Below are 23,343 nucleotides of genomic sequence, written 5' to 3' on the forward strand. Positions count from 1 at the left end.
GTTAATGTTCAGATGTTTAATAGAACAGAATATCTAAAACATTAAATAGCTCACCAATCAGAGATGGAACCAAGTAGAATAATCAGCAATCAACTGCATATCTCACAATATATCTCACTTACTATGGCTATGTGAATATTATTTGATACTTCATGTTTCTTCATGTTCCCATTAGTTATGTTTTGGAACTGCATCTTTAAATAGTGACTTCTAAGGGAATTACCTAGAAATGGTAGATACTGTAACAGCAAAAATTAAATAGAAACTTTTATGGTATGTGTGTGTGCGTGCACGTTTGTATGGTATTAATACAGTGATTTTGGCCATTAGTAATATAAGGGAGAGAAAGAGACACACACACACATATTTTTACAGTGATTTTCGGCATAACTGATATATGCAGATTGGAAGACAACTTTGTACAGTCTACATTGAACATTTCGTTAAAGATTTATTTATTTTATGTATATGAGAACACTATAGCTCTCTTTAGACACACCAGAACAGGGCACCAAATCCCATTACAGATGGTTGTGAACCACCATGTGGTGGCTGGAAATTGAACTCATAACCTCAGGAAGAGTATTCAGTGTTCTTACCCACAGAGCCATAATTCTAGCCCCTGCACATTTTTTATATATCGATTAAGGTCAGGTTTCTACCTTTCCATCCTACAGACATTTTACACTGAGCCTTCTCACAGATGCTCAAAAAAAGCTTAGTCTTTAAAACAATAAATATCGTCTTCTTTCTTCTTGTAAAGATATTATCATTTCAAGATGTACTAAAAGAACAATTTGAATAATAAATCTTATTTGAAAATAAGATTGTTTCTCTATATAGCACTGGCTGTCCTAGAACTCACTCTGTGGAACAGGCTGTCCTCAAACTCAGAAATCCACTGCCTCTGCCTCCCAAGTGCTGAGATTAAAGGCATGTGTCACCATTGCCTGGCTTATTTTAATTTTTGATAGCACAGTAGGAGTCAGAGTTTTTTGGCCCCATCCCAGATGTCCTTCCATATGGTTGACTATGTGTGTCTTATGTTGAGCTGCCAAACAGTTTCTTAGCCTTCATTGACTACCAGCCCTGAAAGGACAGCCATCCCAGAGGGGCATATCAGGGTGTAAGGAGGGAACCTAAACAGAACCCTGGGGAATTTCTATGAGCTAAGCTATAATAAATAGCCTCTCTGGATAGGCCTTAGTCTAGATGCTCAAGAACCATAAGTAGTTGAAGCATACCTATGCAAATAGAGCATTGCCAAGAGATGTGTTGTACAAGACACTTAAGCAATACTTATTATTATTATTATTATTATTATTATTATTATTATTCCCATTATAGCATAAGATACTATCCAGGATGTGTCAAAAAACCTTTTTAAGTTGTCCCAAACTTTTCCAATAAACCCCATATCAAAAGCAAGAATGGACACCCTGCTCTCATTGAGCAAGGATATACTTTTTCTGAGAGTACTGAATCATTTAAGACTATGTTAGCTCAAGTTTCCTTACTGAAATGGGACAGTTTGTTCATAGGCCTGGGAAATATTTTGTACTTAATAGCATATAAAGCAAATGGTATGAATACAGGGATCACAGACAAGTAGAGACTTATCTCCTACAAGTGCAGCCTCCTCATGCAAAAGTTCTGAAGAGGAGCAGGGTTTGTCCCTTTTCTACTTTTTTCTGGATGGTTGGGTGTCCCATACTGCCATTCATCCTGGTGTTGTGGATTCCTGGGGAAAAACACAAACATATCATCAGCCCTGTGTCAGCAAGGGAGCAGGTGACTGACATTATGATGTTAGGGCACCACTCCACTATACTAATGGAAGGGGGTTTTCCTGGGTAGGAAAGCCCAATGTTTATAGACAGGGTTTAGTCCCTGGTCATCAAAGCTGAGGAAGTTTAGGTGAAACAAAGCCTCTACCTGGGTAAGTTAAGGATCACATTTGGACTTAGGGGAATGAGGCCCTGCATAGATAGCAGTCCTTACAATTATGGGTGTTCCCCTTTTTAAGCCTCAGGTCAGGTCCTGTGGGCCTAAAGAGGCAGCTGCAAGGCAGGAGATTGTTGGAGTCCAACCAGAGTAGGCTGCGAATTTGATGAAGGATTCTTAAGTGTGGGAAGGCAGAATTATCCCTGGCACAAAGTTCATGCCATGCATCCAGTGGAGGTGGGAGGCTTGCAGTTAACACCAAGCATTCAAATGCCTTCAAATGATTTCACTACTTCTCATCACCATCCAATGAGTCTGCCAAGGCTAAGATGGCTGGAGAAGAGGCAGTTATGGACACATATACACTTGCCTATTTCTAACAATATTGTGAGTAGCAACAACTTCCTCTTTGGAAAAAAATTAAATTAGTAATGATGTCAAAAAGAATCAGAACTAAAGAGGTGGTAGGGAACTATACCATAATGCCACACCCACTCCAGTAAAAACTGCATGACAGGCCCAAAAGCTTGGCCTCAGTCCTGAGGCATATTGTTTCAAGGAAACTTGTCTCCTGGAACTATTCTGTGGTCCCATAAACAGATTTGTTTCAGATTCGTCCTTGTAATAGTTGGTGAATGGTTCTGTGTGCTTTCTTTCAGTGTTGTTTTAATGTAGGTACCTCCAAGGAATGATTTCTCAAATACTTAATTAGGTTGAACTTTGCTTCCTGGCCTTCATCAATGTCCTAGGCAGTCCTTGAGCCTACAATGGGCTTGGAATTTAGTAACTATGGCCTATACAGACGAATTGACTCCAGTATTGAAAGAGAGATATTGAAAGAAATAAAGCATTACTATCTACGATATATAGAGTTAGAAATTTCAGAGCAAGCTTAACAAACTAAGTTTAGAATTCTTATTATAGTTATGTATGGCAGATTTCATTACTTAATAGAAGAAAGTCCGCCATAAAATCACTTAGAATAACAGCCAAGTCACTCCCATATTCAGGAATTTACAATGGTTTAGGAAGAAGATCCTACTGTGGTTTAAGGAGGAACTAGAGCATTGCATTATTCATGAGATCATTAGCTAGACCAGAATTCCCTAGCACATACTTTCACTAGCCCAGAGGAATAACATAGCTAGGTATTTACTAAGAGCTGGGTGGTGGTGAGATAAACAATAAATCAGAAATAGAACTATGGCTTGCACATGAAAGCCCTTGCCCCGGGAGCGTAAAGACTTCACACCTGGCTTCTAAGAATATAGCTGATCTTAGATAGAGCTGACTTTGTCTCAGTTGTTTCATTGCCTAGATCCCGCCAGTCTTTATGTATACATTCTTCTGTTTTGTGTAAAGAGTCATTAAGAATCGAGTAACCTCAATGTACCTTGAGTGATGTGTCACCTCACTTCCTTTTTTTCTTCTGTATTATAAGGCTGATGCTCACTTTGAGAACTTACATTCAGATCAACACTCCCTTGTGTTCTTGTCTGATTGACACTCGACACTGACTCCTTGCCCACCTGAATACTAAAATCTTGACTCTCCCACGGGTTGAGGGACCGCCTGATTTCAGTCTGTGTCACCCGAATTCACCATGAATTTCTTGGCTTGAAAGAAAACCCTCGTCGACGTATCAGGGTCTCAAATGTTCTCAGAGCAAAATTCATGGGGATAGACCTCCTGCCTCAGTCCAGAAGGTTTCCAGAACAGAGAAACTAACATTCATGCCACTGATGAAAAGGAAGAACCTAAGGGATTTTATTTGGGGTTCCCTTAAGTGGGAAGGAAGTCTACCAACGGCCAGATGAGACACAGGTATAAATTCATAAGAAAGGGAAAAATTGTGGAAGGAGGAAAGTGGATGTTGGTCTCAGTTGTTTTGTGCTTAGTGAGGGACTTCCATGGTAGTTAGGCCATGCCTCTGTGCCCACATGGTTGGCCCAATGGAGGAATGTCATGGGTGGTGTGTAGGGTAGTCCTTGTGGATTGCCCTGGTGTTGTTTGTATTTTGATGCTAATTCTGCTTCCTCAAATGGAGCTGCCCCAAGGAGGAGTGGATCGCATACTCTGGTGATTTAATGTGAAACTTCTCCCCATTTAAATTGCTCAAATTGGTAAAATAAAGACTGAAGCCTGTGATTGGGCAGTGGAAGGAAAACGTGAGGCTGGAGATTTTAGAAAGGAAGAAGAGGGGAAGGAGGAGAGGCAGATAAGTAAACAAAGGAGATAGTGGAAGATGGAAGAGAAGGAGGTGGAAGGAAGATGGAGCAAAACCACGTGGCCTAGAGAAGACACAAGGAGCAAGGGATCTACACAACTAACCAGTATTTATCCAAAGATGACCTGCATCTTATTTATCTTAACTAATACTCATTTCACTCAAGGAATTCCCATGCAGTGGGAAGATAAATTAGAATGAATATTTGCTGGGCAGTGGTGGCACATGCCTTTGATCCCAGCACTTGGGACAAAGAAACAGGCAGATTTCTGAGTTAGAGGCCAGCCTGATCTACACAGTGAGTTCCTGGAAAGCCAGCACTAACTATACAGGGAAACAGGCTCAAAAACAAAACAAAACAAACAAACAAACATATGAATTTAAAAAAAAAAGAATGGATGATTTTAGCACATAAACAGAGTAAGAAATCCCTACATGGAAAAGGTCTTTGAATTTATACTAAAAAGAAAAAAATGAGACTTTGACAATTAGTTGGAATGGACCCACCTGAAATAGTAGTACCTTTTACTAATGCAGAGATTGCCTCCTTAGGGGTACAAGGTGAATCTTGGTAAAGAACATGCAGTAACTTCTTGGAGAGATTAGCGACGGATACCATAAAAGCAAATGATTTCATTTCATAAAAAGAACTACTTGGATTCTCCCTCATAAAATAAAGGAAACTCCATTATCTGGAGCCCCTACATGTTATGCTGAGACTAATAAATCAGGAAAGGCAGGATATAAATCAGAAGATGTAGGTCACTGAATGTCCTTATAAATCAGCTCAAATATCTGAATTATGTGCAATACTCACAGTGTTGTCAGATTCTCTAGAGTCTCTTAATATAGTAACTGACTCTCAATATGCAGAAAGGGTTGTTTTTCCAATACAGACTGTTGATCTTATTCAGGATGAATCTGAATTGACTTCACTATTTTTTCAGCTACCACAATTGATAAGAAATAGGAGTCATTCACTATATAAATCACACATAAGATTGCATACAGGTTTGCCAGGCCCTCTGTCACAAGGTGATAATGAAATTGACCAGCTATTGATAGAAAGAATAAAAGAGACTTTAGAATTCCATAAACAAATCATGTTAACAGCAAGTCTTAAAGAAAGAGCCAAGGGAAATGTGAGGCAATGTCCTACTTGCTCATTATACAATCAAATTCCATTACCTTCAGGAACTAAGCATAAGGGTACAAAAAGAAATGTCCTTTGGCAAATGGATATATTCCATTTTACAAAGATTGGTAAACTGAAATGTATGCATCATACTATCGACACTTATTAAGGATTTCAATGGGAAACTTCCTCAGCATCAGAAAAGGCTGAATCTGTAACTACCCATTTGTTAGATGTTATGGCCATTCTGGGAATACCCATACAAATCAAGACACACAATGGTCCAGCATACGTCTCTAGTATGATGAAGCAGCTTTTTAAAATGTTATTATATATAAAATACATAACAAGAATATCATATAACCCTACATGACAATCGATTGTGGAGATGTCTAAGAAAACTCTAAAGGGGATACTTAACAGGTAAAAGGGGGCAACAAAAATCTCCAAAATTGATTATATAATGCTTTATTAACCTAAGTTTTTAAATGCTAATGAAGAAAACATTACAGATGCTGAAAGTCATTCGATTGTGGAAAGAACTACTAAACTAAACCAGCCTGTTTATATTAAGGATATTATGAAATCAGAATGGAAAATAACAAATGTGTTATACAAGTGGAGGGGTTATCCTTATATTTCCACAGGAAAAGAAAAGCTATGGGTTCCTTTCAAGTTGATAAAAATGAGACATGTCAAAGGAAGACCTCCTGAATACCTTGGCTATGGAGAAGGAAAGGGAGACTAACACAATCAACAAGCTAGGTGCTATATACGTGGTGATGTTTATGTCTGTATATAGAGACAGCTCTGGAACTGGCTTTGACTAAAATGTCTATATACACACCCAATAATCCCTACTGTGTACAAAATTCTCATGACTTTTTACATACCATCCTTTAAGATGGCATGAATGGAAATGTATATTGTAGTTTGACTATGTGATCAAACTAATCTCTGAAGAAAGGCAGTTGTCTTCCTTTATTGATCTTAACTAACCAGTCTGTGCACCCTGCATGCTCCATATGAACGTCTTTCCAGAATTAAATGTTGCTTGTAAGTTTTGTATAGTGCAGGATGAAAGAAGAGAAAGACAGCACTGATAAGATCCACACTCCAGGATGTTGAGATAATGCGACCTTCCATTCTGTCTCCTTGTTTGATTCTACCTCAAGTACATTGAGGCTGTTTCTTCTAAATAGTTGTTCCCAAAACTTTTCAAGAATATCTAGATCACCTATTCAGCCTTTCAGACTGCCATAGTCAAGATTTCATCTAAGCGATGAACTTTCTCAGCACATAATGCCTGGAAGGCAAATGACACTAACTAGTCCTCCTTTGACCAAACCAATTTTCCTGTTTTTTCCCTTCAGCCCACAGAAGGGATTTTTTCACCTCAATTCAGCTATAAGCAGACAAAAGAAGATCATTGTATCAGTATCTTTTGTTGTGGTGGATGGTTCTGGTTATTTTATGAATCATAGATATGTTATCACATTAAGGAATATTTTACAAATATTGTAGATTTAGACAGGGAGGGAGCTAGAGAGCTTAGACTCAGGGACTTCTACTTTTCCTTTCCTCTTCTCTATCCTTCCTTCGTAGGTAAATAAAAGTCACAGGGAAGATAAAGATGGGATATAGTAATATAGAAATTAGAAAATTAGACAAATAAGAATAGGTTGTCAACGTTACTCTTAAAACATTACATGGCCATATCTTACAGTGATAGAAATCTTTATAATTTATGTAGCATTGAACTTATAATTTCTTACATTTCTACAGAATTTATTTCAATAGAGTTAAGGTTTTCAATGGTATGAAATTCATAGATTGATGTAAAAATTGGGAGTAATATTATTGTTATTAAATAGGATTTGTACCCATGCAACACATTTACGAATACAAAGCTTAGACTGGGTCCTTCTATGTCTGCTATTACTAAATATTTTTAGATGATTGAAAATACAAGTTAAGGGTCAGATAACAGAATCGTAGTCCTGAGTTAATTATAAAGTTTTTGTTTTTGAGATATTTCAATCAGAAATGGTTGAGAGTAGTCAAGGCTTAACAGTTCAGATATACTTTGCATAGATAGATAGTTTTCAAAGGCGTCAGAAGTCCACAGAATACTTCAGTTAAGGCAATTTCATTATTAAAGATCACTCGACTAGAGACATATCTGCTCCTGACAGCATCCATTCTTTGTATAAACATGAAATGCATATCAGTGGAGTTGCTCCAGTTGTGGCGAAATAGCCACCAGAGAAGAATTGCCTCACTTCATCTACAGACAAAAGTCCTGTCCAGGAAAAAGACATACTATGTGGAAGAGTAACTAATAGATCTGCCAAGACAGGCTAAGCACTCCTTCAAAATTCTGCTTTACAAAGTTCTGACAGATGATCCTGGCCAGAAGGCTGAAGGCTGATGCTCCACCATTTTGAAGGAATGAGGGACTGTCCAGGTTGTCAACTGTGTCTACAGTTTGGTTGGGTTTTGGAAGCTATGTTTTATGCTTCCTATATTTTCAGGTAACATTTAGGACATGCTTGGATTTCTATCTTACAGCTGCTGAAGTCTTGTTGTACTCTCATAGCTAACTCAAGATGTTTAGCATTGACTGACATGATATATATTTGAGAGGATGGTTTTCAGATACAAGCTAAAACCAGGAGATAATTCAGGTATAGAATTGTAAGCCTTTTAAGTTAGGATAGATGGTAGTGCTTTATCTAAATGGAGACGATGGGTGGCCTGGGTGTTTAGGGTACTTTTACTTTTAAAATTTCATAATTCAAGTGTTGTGCTCAATTTATATGTGAAAAGATCCTTTTAGTTGAACAAAAGGGATTGAACAAAATGTGGATTGCCCTGGTGCTGTTTGTACTTTAATGCTTATTCTGCTTCCTCAAGAGGGGCTGCCCCAATGAACAGTGGACTATATACTCATGTAATTTCATGTGAACCTTCTCTCCATTTTAACTGGTCGAATAAAGGCCAGAGCTTGTGATTGGGCAATAGAAGGGAAAGGTGGGGCTGGAGATTTTAGAGAGGGCAAAGACAGAAAAAGAAGAGGGAGACGAGGAAATGAAGGAGGCAGAGGAAGTTAGAGGAAGAAAAGGTGGAAGAAAGATAGAAAAGAACACATGGCCCTGAAAAGCCACAGATAGCAAGGGTTCTAAAAGCTGGAGAATAGAATAGTGTAGTGGAATATCTGCCCAAGACATGCAGCTTATATATATTGTAACTGAGTTGTGTGTTCTTTGCTTAGCTATTGGTGTTGGAGTTTTACTGAAACAAGTCCTTAGTACCATCTCCTGAATGGTCAGTCCTAATGTGAAGATGTCAGGAGGAATGAAAATAAAGCAGAATGTATAAGACAAATGACATTAAGAAATAAAAAAGAGGGTCCCATACTTGATGCCCCAGTGATGTATCATGCAAGTAGTATGAGGTAGAAGTGGGTGGATTGGTGGGTGAGCACTCTCAGATGCAAAGGCTAGGGCTTATGTAGTGAAGAATTCATGGGACTAAGAAGAGCGGCCAATATTTGGAATGTAAATACATGAAGTAATTGATAAAATGAATGAAGGCAAAAAAAAGTAGTGAGAAAGAAACAACGAAAAACAGAAAGAATCAAGAAAACCATGAGCTGATGCTTTGGGAAAAAAAAATCAACAACTTACACAAACCCTTAGCCAAACTAACTAAAAGTCAGAGAGACAGTATCCAATTTAAGGATATTGGAAATTGCAAAAGAGTCATAACTAAGGACAGTGAGGATGTTTAAAAAATAATTATGTCTTTCTTGAAAAACCCCATACTACACAAAATTGGGAAGGAAATGGATGACTTTCTAGACATATAACAATTACCAAAGCTTAATCAAGAAAAGGTAAAATATCTGAATTATCTTATAACCCCTAACAGAATAGAAGTAGTCATTAATAGTCTCTGAACCAGTCGGGCATGGTGGCACACGCCTTTAATCTCAGCACTCAGGAGGTAGAGGAAGGCGGACTTCTGAGTTTGAGGCCAGCCTGGTCTACAAAGTGAGTTCCAGGGCAGCCAGGGCTATAAAGAGAAACCTTGTCTCAAAAAAAAAAAAAAAAAAAAAAAAAAGTCTCTCTGAACCAAAAGAGAAATGTCCTGGGCTAGATGATTTTAGTGCCCAATTCTAACCGACTGTCAAAGAAGAACTAATGCCAATATTTCCAGGAATGCAGGGGTGATTCAATATATAACAATCCACACGGCTCAAGAGATGGCTCAGAGAGGTAAGAGAACTGACTGCTCTTCTAGAGATCATCAGTTCAATTCCCAGGAAACACATGGTGGCTCAGAGCCATCTATAATGTGATCTGGCACCCTCTTGTGGTACTCAGGCATATATGCAGGCAGAAAACCATACACAATAAATAAGTTAATCTTTTTAAAAAATATACCAACATAATTGTATTACTCATGGTTTTCTGGAGTCACAGAAGTTATGGTATATCTCTCTATATTAAGAGACTTTATACTAATAACTTGCAGTCTACAGTCCAACAAGCCCTACAATGGAAATCAGTGAACAGGAAGTCCAAGAATCTAGCGCAGTCCCATGATGCTACATGTCTTGCCTGGTCTTCTGAATAACCAGGATTCCTGAAGAAGTAAGTTCCAACAGATGTGCTGGCAAGTAAGTGCAAGCAGGTGAAGAAGAGTGAGACGTCCTTCTTTCATCAGCTTTATGCAGGCCTCCAGCAGAAGGGATGCTCTACATTAACGGTGTATACAACCATGACTTGCTTTGGAATTTGATCTGTGCCAGGCTGGCCTTGATCTCAGAGTTCTGCTTTCCTTAGTCTCCTGAAATTAAAGCCATATACAACCTTAACTAGGCCTAACCATCTCATGGCCTCTATGGCCTCAAGATCTGAATAAAAGTGTTCTCATCCTATGTCACAATGTAAGGCAGAAGCCTGTTTCTTAAAGCCGCAGATCTTGATCACAGGTATTTCCTGTATTTATGGATGGTAGTGCATTCCAGGTTTAGTCAAGTTGACAACCAGGATAAGCAATCACAATAATGCACCGTAGGAAAAAAAAAAGTGAAAGATAAGCCCACATAAATATTTTACCAGATGCCAAAAAGGTATTTGGAAAATTCAACCCCCCTTTAGGATACGTTTGGAGGGACAGAATGCAAGGAGTATACCCAAACAAAATATAGGCAATGTTCAGCAATCTATCACCCAAAATCAAACTAAATAGAGAGAAATTTTAAGCATTTCCATTAAAATCAGGAACAAGGAAAGGCTGTCCACTATCCCCTCATCTCTTTGATATAGTACTGGAAGTATTAGCTCAAGCAATAAAGCAGCTTAAGAGATCAAGGGAATACAATTTGGAAAAGAAAAAATTCAGATATTATGATAATGTGTATAAGTGAGACAAAAAATTCTACCAAAAAATTACAGTTGATAAACATTTTAGCAAAGTGTCTGCATACACAATTGTCTTAAAGAAAACCTTAGCCCTGCTACACACAATTGATTAAAAGGGTTGAAAAAGAAGTTATGGAAACAGAACCCTCCACTTTAGCCACAAACAAAATAAAATACCTTCAGTTACCTCTAAACAAGCAAGTGAAAACCTGTAGGAGAAGAACTTAAAGTATCTTAAGAAAGAAACAGGAAGATATCAGAACATGACAAAGATCTCCCTTGTTCATGTATCAATAGGATTAACATAATGAATATGTCCATCTTACCAAAAAGCAATCTAGACACTCAGTACAATTCTTATCAAAAATTTAGCACAAATCTTCACAGATCTTGAAAGAAATATTCTCAACGTTGTACAGAACAGCAAACAAAACAAAAACCACAGGATAGATAAAATATTCTTGAACAACAAAAAAAATCTGGAGCTATCAATTTCTGTAACTTAAAGATGTATGGCAGAAAAATAGTAATAAAAATTTGTATGGTACTGGTATAGAAAGAAATAAGTAGGTGGATTAATGGAATTCAATAGGAGACCCAAAAATAGACCCACACACCTACGGACAGTACGCAGGCCACACACACACACACAAGTGAAGGTAGCTGCAGAGGACAGGAGAGGGCCTTGTGCTTTGAAGCTAGCTCTAAGTGTCCTGCTTCAGTCTTTTTCTTTTTTTTTTTTTTTAAACTTTGTAAGTATTTATCATTGCTCATCCTGTGTGACATTTAGAGCTATATCACAGTTTTAGTGAGGTTGCCAAGGATATGTTGCCAGTTTATATACATTCCTGCATATTAAGAAGTGATTTAGAGGCTTGGGGAGGCAGCTCGGTAATTAAAAACACTCTGCTGCACTTGTGGAGCAGGGTTGAATTCCCAGGACTCACATGGTGGATCAGAACTGAAACTCCAATTCCAGGAAGTACAATGTCCTCTTCTGACCTCTGTGGGCACCAGGCATGTATGTGATGGGGCACAGATACACATGTAGGCGAAAACACCCTTATACAAAAAAATAATATGTTTTCAATAAAATAAGAAAAATGTTTAAAAGGAAAGTAGTAACTCAGGCTGGGAATGTGCTAGCCTGGTACCACAAACCTTGCATTCAGAGCTCAGACCCATGTCACATGTTGAGATGGTACACGCTTTTAGTCCCCTCAGAATTTGTGAGGTGGAAGCCAAAGGATTAAAGAGTCAGGCACATTCTCTGTGACATAGTCAGTTTGAGGAAAACCAGCCTGAGCTACATGAGACCCTCTCTTGAAACACAAAGGAGGCAAAGAATGACTGTGGTCCAGGATTCTGGGGTCACTGCCCCCAGCTTTGATTTACAAACCACCAGCTGTGTACAGTATGCAGTGATCAGAACCCACCTCACAGCTAATACTGCATTTGCTCCTGAGCATCAAGAAGAAAGGCCAGGCACTTTTCCAAATGCTTTAGAAATAAAAAGTTGTATTTAATTCTCCACCACTTGAAGCAAGGATGCTTTTTGCCAGCCACATTTTAAAGAGAAGAACTAGGATCTGGATAGATGGCTTGGTGATTAAGAGCACTGGCTGCTCTTCAGGGAACCAAAGGTTGTTCTCAGGTACACACATAGTAGCTCATGACCACCAACTATGACTGCAGTTCCTAGGGAACTGATGCTCTCTTTCAGCCTCTGTGAGTCCCAGGCACGCATATGGTACACTGACTTATATGCAAAGAAACATCACACATAAATAAAAACGAAGTATTTTTGTTTTGTTTTTTTGAGACATGATTTCTCTGTGTAGTCCTGACTGTCCAGGAATTCACCCTGTATACCAGGCTGGCCTTGAACTCAAAGATGCACCCTCCACCTGAGCACTGGGATTAAAGACGTGCACCACCAAGGTCAGCTTTACCCCTCAGTTTCATCATCTGTAAACAGAAGAATTCCAATGCCCTTCCTAAGGCTTGGGCATATTTGTTTGTCTATATGAGTTGAAGAGCTTAAATTCACTCTTGAAGACTGGGGATGTTTGCTCAGTGGTAGAGCACCTGTATCCCATGCATAAGGCTGTGGGTTGCAAGCTCCACCCCAAGCCCCACCCTCAGTAATAATAATGAAAATAAAAACATCATCCAAAGGATTAAAGCAGTGCTTGACTCAGAGTCTTGTATGGAATGTCTGCTGTTTCCATGTAAACTGTGGAATCATATGTAGCATGTTTAAAAATATGTTTTCCTGACCCAGCAAGATGGTTCGCTGGGTAAAGGCACCTACTCCCCAGCTGGATCCCTGATCCTAGGAGGAAGGAAAGAATGGCCTCCTGTAAGCTGTGTTCCCCCTCCACAAATAGATTTTTTTTCCTTTTTTTTTCCATTTTTTATTAGGTATTTAGCTCATTTACATTTCCAATGCTATACCAAAAGTCCCCCATACCCACCCACCCCCTCTCCCCTACCCGCCCACTCCCCCTTTTTGGCCCTGGCGTTCCCCTATACTGGGGCATATAAAGTTTGCATGTCCAATGGGCCTCTCTTTCCAGTGATGGCCGACTAGGCCATCTTTTGATACATATGCAGCTAGAGTCAAGAGCTCCGGGGTACTGGATAGTTCATAATGTTGTTCCACCTATAGGGTTGCAGATCCCTTTAGCTCCTTGGGTACTTTCTCTAGCTCCTCCATTGGGAGCCCTGTGATCCATCCATTAGCTGACTGTGAGCATCCACTTCTGTGTTTGCTAGGCCCCGGCATAGTCTCACAAGAGACAGCTACATCTGGGTCCTTTCGATAAAATCTTGCTAGTGTATGCAATGGTGTCAGCGTTTGGATGCTGATTATGGGGTGGATCCCTGGATATGGCAGTCTCTACATGGTTCATCCTTTCATCTCAGCTCCAAACTTTGTCTCTGTAACTCCTTCCAAGGGTGTTTTGTTCCCACTTCTAAGGAGGGGCATAGTGTCCACACTTCAGTCTTCATTTTTCTTGAGTTTCATGTGTTTAGGAAATTGTATCTTATATCTTGGGTATCCTAGGTTTTGGGCTAATATCCACTTATCAGTGAGTACATATTGTGTGAGTTCCTTTGTGAATGTGTTACCTCACTCAGGATGATGCCCTCCAGGTCCATCCATTTGGCTAGGAATTTCATAAATTCATTCTTTTTAATAGCTGAGTAGTACTCCATTGTGTAGATGTACCACATTTTCTGTATCCATTCCTCTGTTGAGGGGCATCTAGGTTCTTTCCAGCTTCTGGCTATTATAAATAAGGCTGCTATGAACATAGTGGAGCATGTGTCCTTCTTACCAGTTGGGGCATCTTCTGGATATATGCCCAGGAGAGGTATTGCTGGATCCTCCGGTAGTACTATGTCCAATTTTCTGAGGAACCACCAGACTGATTTCCAGAGTGGTTGTACAAGCCTGCAATCCCACCAACAATGGAGGAGTGTTCCTCTTTCTCCACATCCACGCCAGCATCTGCTGTCACCTGAATTTTTGATCTTAGCCATTCTGACTGGTGTGAGGTGGAATCTCAGGGTTGTTTTGATTTGCATTTCCCTGATGATTAAGGATGTTGAACATTTTTTCAGGTGCTTCTCTGCCATTCGGTATTCCTCAGGTGAGAATTCTTTGTTCAGTTCTGAGCCCCATTTTTTAATGGGGTTATTTGATTTTCTGAAGTCCACCTTCTTGAGTTCTTTATATATGTTGGATATTAGTCCCCTATCTGATTTAGGATAGGTAAAGATCCTTTCCCAATCTGTTGGTGGTCTTTTTGTCTTATTGACGGTGTCTTTTGCCTTGCAGAAACTTTGGAGTTTCATTAGGTCCCATTTGTCAATTCTCGATCTTACAGCACAAGCCATTGCTGTTCTGTTCAGGAATTTTTCCCCTGTGCCCATATCTTCAAGGCTTTTCCCCACTTTCTCCTCTATAAGTTTCAGTGTCTCTGGTTTTATGTGAAGTTCCTTGATCCACTTAGATTTGACCTTAGTACAAGGAGATAAGTATGGATCGATGCTCATTCTTCTACACGATAACAACCAGTTGTGCCAGCACCAATTGTTGAAAATGCTGTCCTTTTTCCACTGGATGGTTTTAGCTCCCTTGTCGAAGATCAAGTGACCATAGGTGTGTGGGTTCATTTCTGGGTCTTCAATTCTATTCCATTGGTCTACTTGTCTGTCTCTATACCAGTACCATGCAGTTTTTATAACAATTGATCTGTAGTAAAGCTTTAGGTCAGGCATGGTGATTCCACCAGAAGTTCTTTTATCCTTGAGAAGACTTTTTGCTATCCTAGGTTTTTTGTTATTCCAGATGAATTTGCAAATTGCTCCTTCTAATTCGTTGAAGAATTGAGTTGGAATTTTGATGGGGATTGCATTGAATCTGTAGATTGCTTTTGGCAAGATAGCCATTTTTACAATGTTGATCCTGCCACTCCATGAGCATGGGAGATCTTTCCATCTTCTGAGCTATTCTTTAATTTCTTTCTTCAGAGATTTGAAGTTTTTATCATACAGATCTTTCACTTCCTTAGTTAGAGTCACGCCAAGATATTTTATATTATTTGTGACTATTGAGAATGGTGTTGTTTCCCTAATTTCTTTCTCAGCCTTTTTATTCTTTGTATAGAGAAAGGCCATTGACTTGTTTGAGTTTATTTTATATCCAGCTACTTCACTGAAGCTGTTTATCAGGTTTAGGAGTTCTCTGGTAGAAATTTTAGGTCACTTATATATACTATCATATCATCTGCAAAAAGTGATATTTTGACTTCCTCTTTTCCAATTTGTATCCCCTTGATCTCCTTTTGTTGTCGAATTGCTCTGGCTAACACTTCAAGTACTATGTTGAAAAGGTAGGGAGAAAGTGGGCAGCCTTGTCTAGTCCCTGATTTTAGTGGGATTGCTTCCAGCTTCTCTCCATTTACTTTGATGTTGGCTACTGGTTTGCTGTAGATTGCTTTTATCATGTTTAGGTATGGGCCTTGAATTCCTGATCTTTCCAGAACTTTTATCATGAATGGGTGTTGGATCTTGTCAAATGCTTTTTCTGCATCTAACGAGATGATCATGTGGTTTTTGTCTTTGAGTTTGTTTATATAATGGATTACATTGATGAATTTTCGTATATTAAACCATCCCTGCATCCCTGGAATAAAACTTACTTGGTCAGGATGGATGATTGCTTTAATGTGTTCTTGGATTCGGTTAGCGAGAATTTTATTGAGGATTTTTGCATCGATATTCATAAGAGAAATTGGTCTGAAGTTCTCTATCTTTGTTGGATCTTTCTGTGGTTTAGGTATCAGAGTAATAGTGGCTTCATAAAATGAGTTGGGTAGAGTACCTTCTACTTCTATCTTGTGAAAAAGTTTGTGCAGAACTGGAATTGGATCTTCTTTGAAGGTCTGATAGAACTCTGCACTAAACCCGTATGGTCCTGGGCTTTTTTTGGCTGGGAGACTATTTATAACTGCTTCTATTTCTTTAGGGGATAGGGGACTGTTTAGAAGGTCAACTTGATCCTGATTCAACTTTGGTACCTGGTATCTGTCCAGAAATTTGTTCATTTCGTCCAGGTTTTCCAGTTTTGTTGAGTATAGCCTTTTGTAGAAGGATCTGATGGTGTTTTGGATTTCTTCAGGATCTGTTGTTATGTCTCCCTTTTCAGTTCTGATTTTGTTAATTAGGATTTTGTCTCTGTGCCCTCTAGTGAGTCTAGCTAAGGGTTTATCTATCTTGTTGATTTTCTCAAAGAACCAACTCCTCGTTTGGTTAATTCTTTGAATAGTTCTTCTTGTTTCCACTTGGTTGATTTCACCCCTGAGTTTGATTATTTCCTGCCGTCTACTCCTCTTTGGTGAATTTGCTTCCTTTTTTTCTAGAGCTTTTAGATGTGTTGTCAAGCTGCTAGTATGTGCTCTCTCCCGTTTCTTCTTGGAGGCACTCAGAGCTATGAGTTTCCCTCTTAGAAATGCTTTCATTGTGTCCCAAAGGTTTGGGTACTTGTGGCTTCATTTTCATTAAATTCTAAAAAGTCTTTAATTTCTTTCTTTATTCCTTCCTTGACCAAGGTATCATTGAGAAGAGTGTTGTTCAGTTTCCACGTGAGTGTTGGCTTTCTGTTATTTTTTTTTTGTTATTGAAGATCAGCCTTAGTGCATGGTGATCTGATAGGATACATGGGACAATTTCAATATTTTTGAATCTGTTGAGGCCTGTTTTGTGACCTATTATGTTGTCAATTTTGGAGAAGGTACCATGAGGTGCTGAGAAGAAGGTATATCCTTTTGTTTTAGGATAAAATGTTCTGTAGATATCTGTCAGTTCCATTTGTTTCATCACTTCTGTTAGTTTCAGTGTGTCCCTGTTTAGTTTCTGTTTCCATGATCTGTCCATTGGTGAAAGTGGTGTGTTGAAGTCTCCCACTATTATTGTGTGAGGTGCAATGTGTGCTTTGAGCTTTACTAAAGTTTCTTTAATGAATGTGGCTGCCCTTGTATTTGGAGCATAGATATTCAGAATTGAAAGTTCCTCTTGGAGGATTTTACCTTTGATGAGTATGAAGTGCCCCTCCTTGTCTTTTTTGATGACTTTGGGTTGGAAGTCAATCTTATCAGATATTAGGATGGCTACTCCAGCTTGTTTCTTCATACCATTTGCTTGGAAAATTGTTTTCCAGCCTTTCATTCTGAGGTAGTGTCTGTCTTTTTCTCTGAGATGTGTCTCCTGTAAGCAGCAAAATGTTGGGTCTTGTTTGTGTAGCCAGTTTGTTAGTCTATGTCTTTTTATTGGGGAGTTGAGACCATTGATGTTAAGAGATATTAAGGAAAAATAATTGTTGCTTCCTGTTATTTTTGTTGTTAAAGTTGGCATTCTGTTCTTGTGGCTGTCTTCTTTTAGGTTTGTTGAGCGATTACCTTCTTGTTTTTTCTATGGCGTTGTTCCCATTCTTGTATTGGTTTTTTTCTGTTATTATCCTTTGAAGGGCTGGATTCGTGGAGAGATAATGTGTGAATTTGGTTTTGTCGTGGAATACTTTGGTTTCTCCATCTATGGTAATTGAGAGTTTGTCTGGGTATAGTAGCCTGGGCTGGAATTTGTGTTCTCTTAGTGTCTGTATAACATCTGTCCGGGCTCTTCTGGCTTTCATAGTCTCTGGTGAAAAATCTGGTGTAATTCTGATAGGCTTGCCTTTATATGTTACTTGACCTTTTTCCCTTACTGCTTTTAGTATTTTATCTTTATTTAGTGCATTTGTTGTTCTGATTATTATGTGTCGGGAATTTCTTTTCTGGTCCAGTCTATTTGGAGGTCTGTAGGCTTCTTGTATGTTCATGGGCATCTCTTTCTTTAGATTTGGGAAGTTTTCTTCAATAATTTTGTTGAAGATGTTTGCTGGTCCTTTGAGTTGAAAATCTTCATTCTCATCCACTCCTATCATCCATAGGTTTGGTCTTCTCATTGTGTCCTGGATTTCCTGGATATTTTGAGTTAGGATCTTTTTGCATTTTCCATTTTCTTTGATTGTTGTGCCGATGTTCTCTATGGAATCCTCTGCACCTGAGATTCTCTCTTCCATCTCTTGTATTCTGTTGCTGATGCTCAAATCTATGGTTCCAGATTTCTTTCCTAGGGTTTCTATCTCCAGTGTTGCCTCACTTTGAGTTTTCTTTATTGTGTCTACTTCCCTTTTTAGGTCTAGTATGGTTTTGTTCATTTCCATCACCTGTTTGTATGTTTTTTCCTCTTTTTCTGTAAGGACTTCTACCTGTTTGATTGTGTTTTCCTGTTTTTCTTTAAGGACTTGTAACTCTTTAGCAGTGTTCTCCTGTATTTCTTTAAGTGATTTATTAAAGTCCTTCTTAATGTCCTCTACCATCATCATGAGATATGCTTTTAAATCTAGGTCTAGGTTTTCGGGTGTGTTGGGGTGCCCTGGACTGGGCGAAGTGGGAGTGCTGGGTTCTGATGATGGTGAGTGGTCTTGGTTCCTGTTAGTAAGATTCCTACGTTTACCTTTCGCCATCTGGTAATCTCTGGAGTTAGTAGTTATAGTTGACTCTGTTTAGAGATTGTTCTTCTGGTGATTCTGTTACCGTCTATCAGCAGACCTGGGAGACAGATTCTCTCCTCTGAGTTTCAGTGCTCAGAGCAGTCTCTGCTGGCAAGCTCTCTTACAGGGAAGGTGCGCAGATATCTTGTTTTTGGACCTCCTCCTGGCCGAAGAAGAAGGCCCAAAACAGGGCCTTTCTCAGAAGCTGTGTTGCTTTGGCAGTTCCCAGAAGCTGTCAGCTTCTGTGGTGCAGACTCTCACCTGTGCAGACTAAATTCCTAAGTTCCAGGGAGTCCCGGAACCAAGATGGCGACCGCTGCTCCTGAGGCTGAGGCCACCTCCCAAGCCAGGCGGACACCTGTCCTCTGGTCCGGACGGTGGCCGGCTGTCTGCGGCCCGCAAAGGGTGCTGCCTCAGCAGCTCTGTGCTTCCGCCTGTCCCAGAAGCTGTCCGGTTCTCTGGCGCACCCTCTAACCTGTTCAGACTAATTTCCTAAGTTCTGCTGAGTCCCGGAACCAAGATGGCGAACGCTGCTGCTGAGGCTGAGGCCGCCTCCCAAGCCAGGCGGACACCAGTCCTCTGGTCTGGACGGTGGCCGGCTGTCTGCAGCCCGCCAAGGGTGCTGCCTCAGTGGCTCTGTGCTTCCGCCTGTCCCAGAAGCTGTCCGGTTCTCTGGCGCACCCTCTCACCTGCTCAGACTAATTTCCTAAGTTCCCACAAATAGATTTTTTAAAATTCAGTTATTTTTGTTTTGTTTTGTTTTGATTATTTTTTTCAAGACAGGATCTTATTACTTAGCTCTGGCTGTCCTAGAACTCTATGGACCAGGCTGGCCTGGAACTCAGAAATCCACCTGCCTCTGCCTCTTGCGTGCTGGCATTAAAAACATGAGCCACTATACCCAACAATAAATGTAATTTTTAAAAATGTTAATGTATGTTCTTAAGTTTAATATTCTGTGGGAAATATGTGTCTACTTACATAAGTTGTTATTCAATTCCCTCACACTTCAGATTATTTTGGGATTGAGCAAGGCTTATTCTGGAGACTTATGCTAAGGTTGTTTTTGCAATGGTACTGAGTCTGCTGTGATGACAAGATTGGAGATGTCTTGTGAGGTGGCAGTAGCTCACTCTCAGTGAACTGACAGTGTCCCAACTTCTCCTGGGCTCCTAATGGCCACCTGTCCTTGGCTTCTGGTCTCACCATACCATCCCTGGTGGGGAAAATATTTCAGAGAGCATGTCAGCTGCATGTCATCAGGAATGGTGATCTTGTCCATTTCTCTCCCAAGTGCCCTGGCTAGTTCAGTGCTTGGGACACACCAGTACTCCATACATGTATGTGGAAGGACAGATGAGTTTGTCTAAGACCACAAGCTTTACTAAGTATGTTCCCTTTGAACCAGGCTCTCCGGCTGCAGCTCTCCAAGACATGACATTTCAAAGTTGAGAACAGTCTGCTTTGTGTTCCCATCCCTCATGGGATGTGTGTGTAGGTAAGCACTGACTGAGCTCACTTCACAGAGCTCTGAAGCAGACACATTCGTGGTATTGAGCATTCTGTCCCTGATGCCCAATGTCAAACTCTTAGGGGACACATGGCCAAGTCTGGATTGTTTTCTTGGTGTGATGTAAGAAAATGTGCCAGGGAGTTTGTTGAGGGTATCTGCTGCAGGTATCCCCCTTCATAAATGAGCCTGAAGGGATGACTCCCCTCTCAGCCTTTATTATTTTTCAAGATTTATTATATTATTGTTTTTATTATGTTTCTGGCCATTTTCAAATTTATTTCTCTGGTCTATTGTCAAGTATGAACATTTTGCCAACCTGCATATATGTACACCACTTAGTGTCTGGTGCACTCAGAAGTTAGGAGAGGGAATCAGGTCCCTGCAGATGTTTGGGAGCCACCATGTTGATGCTTGGAATCAATTTTGAGTCTTCTGCAAGAGCAGGCCAGTGCTCTTAACTTTTTTTTTATTTTGAATTTATGTATATGACTACACTGTAGCTCTCTTCAGACACACCTGAAGAGGGCATTGGATCCCATTACAGATGGTGGTGAGCCACCATGTGGTTGCTGGGATTGAACTCAGGATTTTTGGAAGAGCAGTCAGCACTCTTAACCGCTGAGCTATGTCCCTTGCACACCCACCCCCCACACCCACCCCTGCTATTAACTTTAAGTCATCACCAGCCCTCATTCTTCTGTTCCATTAAACATCTTTTACTTCACAAGTAGCTTATGGTCAAATTTATAAGTTCAGAAATCAAGACTGGTGAGGCAGAAGACTGAACGTGGAAAGCCTTTCTTTGCAGAACCTTACATATCCAGGTGCTGGTGCATCATAGCCACTTCAGTGAAATCTGTGAAGCAAGCCCAAAAGCTTGGGAAAAGTCCTGAGTCAAAAACTTTCATGGAAACTTAGTCTCCTGGAGCCTTGGCATCCCATACCATGATGTTCCTATAAACTTGGTTAATAGGTGAATGGGGCTGTGTGCTTTCTTTCAGTATTGTTTTATTATCAGTGCCTCCAAGGAATGATTTGTCAAATACCTAATTAGGTTGAACTTTGCTTCCTGGCCTTCACCAATGTCCTAGCCAACCCTTGAGCCAGCCCTGGACTTGGGATCTCATAAGAATGCTACAGATTAAGACAGATTGCCTCCAGTATTGAAAAAGAGATAGTGAAAGAAAGCAGGCATTATCATCTACTACATAGAGTTAGAAATCTCAGGGCAAGCTTAGCAAAGTAAGATTAGAGTTCTTATTATAGTTATATATGGCAGACTACATTACTTAATAGAAGAAAGTCCCCGACAAAATCACTTAGAATAATAGCCCAGTCACTTACATATACAAGAATTTACAATAGTTTAGGAAGTAGGTAGGGATGTGGTTTAAGGAGGAGCTAGAGTATTGCATTATTCATGAGAAGGTTACCTAGAGCAGAACTCCCTAGCACATACTTTCACTAGCCCAGAAGCATAGCATAGTTAGATATTTACTAAGAGCTGGCTGGTGGTGGGCTAAACAATAAATCAGAATTAGAACTATGGCTTGGGCAAGAAAGGACTTGCCCTGGGAACATAATGACCTCACATCTGGCTTTTAGGAATATAGCTGACCTTAGATAGAGATGACTTTGTCTCAGTTGTTATGTTACTTAGTTCCTGTCAGTCTTTATGTATGCATTCTTCTGTTTTGTGTAAAGAGTCATTAAGCATCGGGTAACCTCAACGTACCTTGGGTGATGTGTCACCTAACTTCCTTATTTTCTTCTGTATCATAAGTCTGATGCTTCCTTTGAGAAATTACATTCAGATCAACACTCTTTTATGTTTGCATCTGTTTGTCACCCCACTGACTCCTTCACGCCTGTGTACCAGGATCCTGAGTCTCCCGACACTTAAGGGGCCCCTGTGAGTTGAGGGGCTGAGTCCAGTCCACAGCACTGGTGATTTAACACAGCCAGGAAGGCACTGCACAGGTGAAGCATACATAGGCATGGGGCAGCACAGGTTCCCATAGGTCACTGTCAGCTTCCTAAGATAGCCATTGGGATGTCTACAGACAAACCCTGTTAATGTGGTCAGTTTGCTAATGCCACGTTGGAGTGAGGCCCTCACTTCATCCAACGACTAGCACCATGTCAGCAGTCCACAACATGGTGTCTGTCTCCGAGCTCACCTGCATCTACTCTTCCCTCATCCTGTAGGACATTGAGGTGATGGTCACGGAAGTTAAGATCAATGCCCTCATTAAAGCAGCTGGTATCAGCATTGAACCTTTCTGGCCTGGCTCGTTTGCAAAGGCTCTGGCCAATGTCAACACTGGTAGGCTAATCTGCAATGTTGGGGCTGCTGGGCCCACTCCAGCTGCTGGAGCTGCACCTTCTGGTGGTCCTGCTCCATCCACTGCTGCCACCCCAGCTGAGGAGAAGAAAGTGGAAGCAAAGAAGGAAGAGTCCGAGGAGTCCGAAGATGACAGGGGCTTTGGTCTTTTTGACTAAACTGCTTTTGTTAACTTGTCCAATAAAGAGCTGAACCTGTACCTGAATTGTACCTCCTGATACCTTTACACAAGAGTACAAACTTTAGTGCATAATGAACCTCTTAGATATTTTGCATATTACTGTAGTTTGAGCATCTGAAAAAATGCATACTGAGGGGAATATATATCTATAAAGGATTTGCTAATATTCTTAGGTAACACACTTGTACCCAGTAACACAAGATTATTGATTCTGAAGAAAGGAGTCTGATATGGATCAACAATCTATTCAAATATTATGATCGCACTCGAGGAAGGATTGACTTTTCTGACTTGAAGCCTTGTTGCTTGGTATCTGTTACTTGAACAAGTTCATGCTGAAGAGAAATTCTGCAGATAGGCTTTAATAAACCTTAACAGAAATGAATGCATTCATGAGTAAGTGTATGTGTGTGTGTGTGTGTGTGTGTGTGTGTGTGTGTGTGTGTGTGTGTGTGTGTATGGT

General features: G+C 40.1%; 1 pseudogene; it reads left to right on the forward strand.

The window, feature by feature from the left end:
• The first annotated feature begins 22,512 nt into the window (after positions 1–22,512).
• Positions 22,513–22,857, forward strand: Gm13137 (annotated as a pseudogene).
• The last annotated feature ends 486 nt before the right edge of the window (positions 22,858–23,343 follow it).

The sequence above is a fragment of the Mus musculus genome, chromosome 4, assembly GCF_000001635.26.
Source record: "Mus musculus strain C57BL/6J chromosome 4, GRCm38.p6 C57BL/6J".
In the NCBI taxonomy this organism is placed as follows: domain Eukaryota; kingdom Metazoa; phylum Chordata; class Mammalia; order Rodentia; family Muridae; genus Mus; species Mus musculus.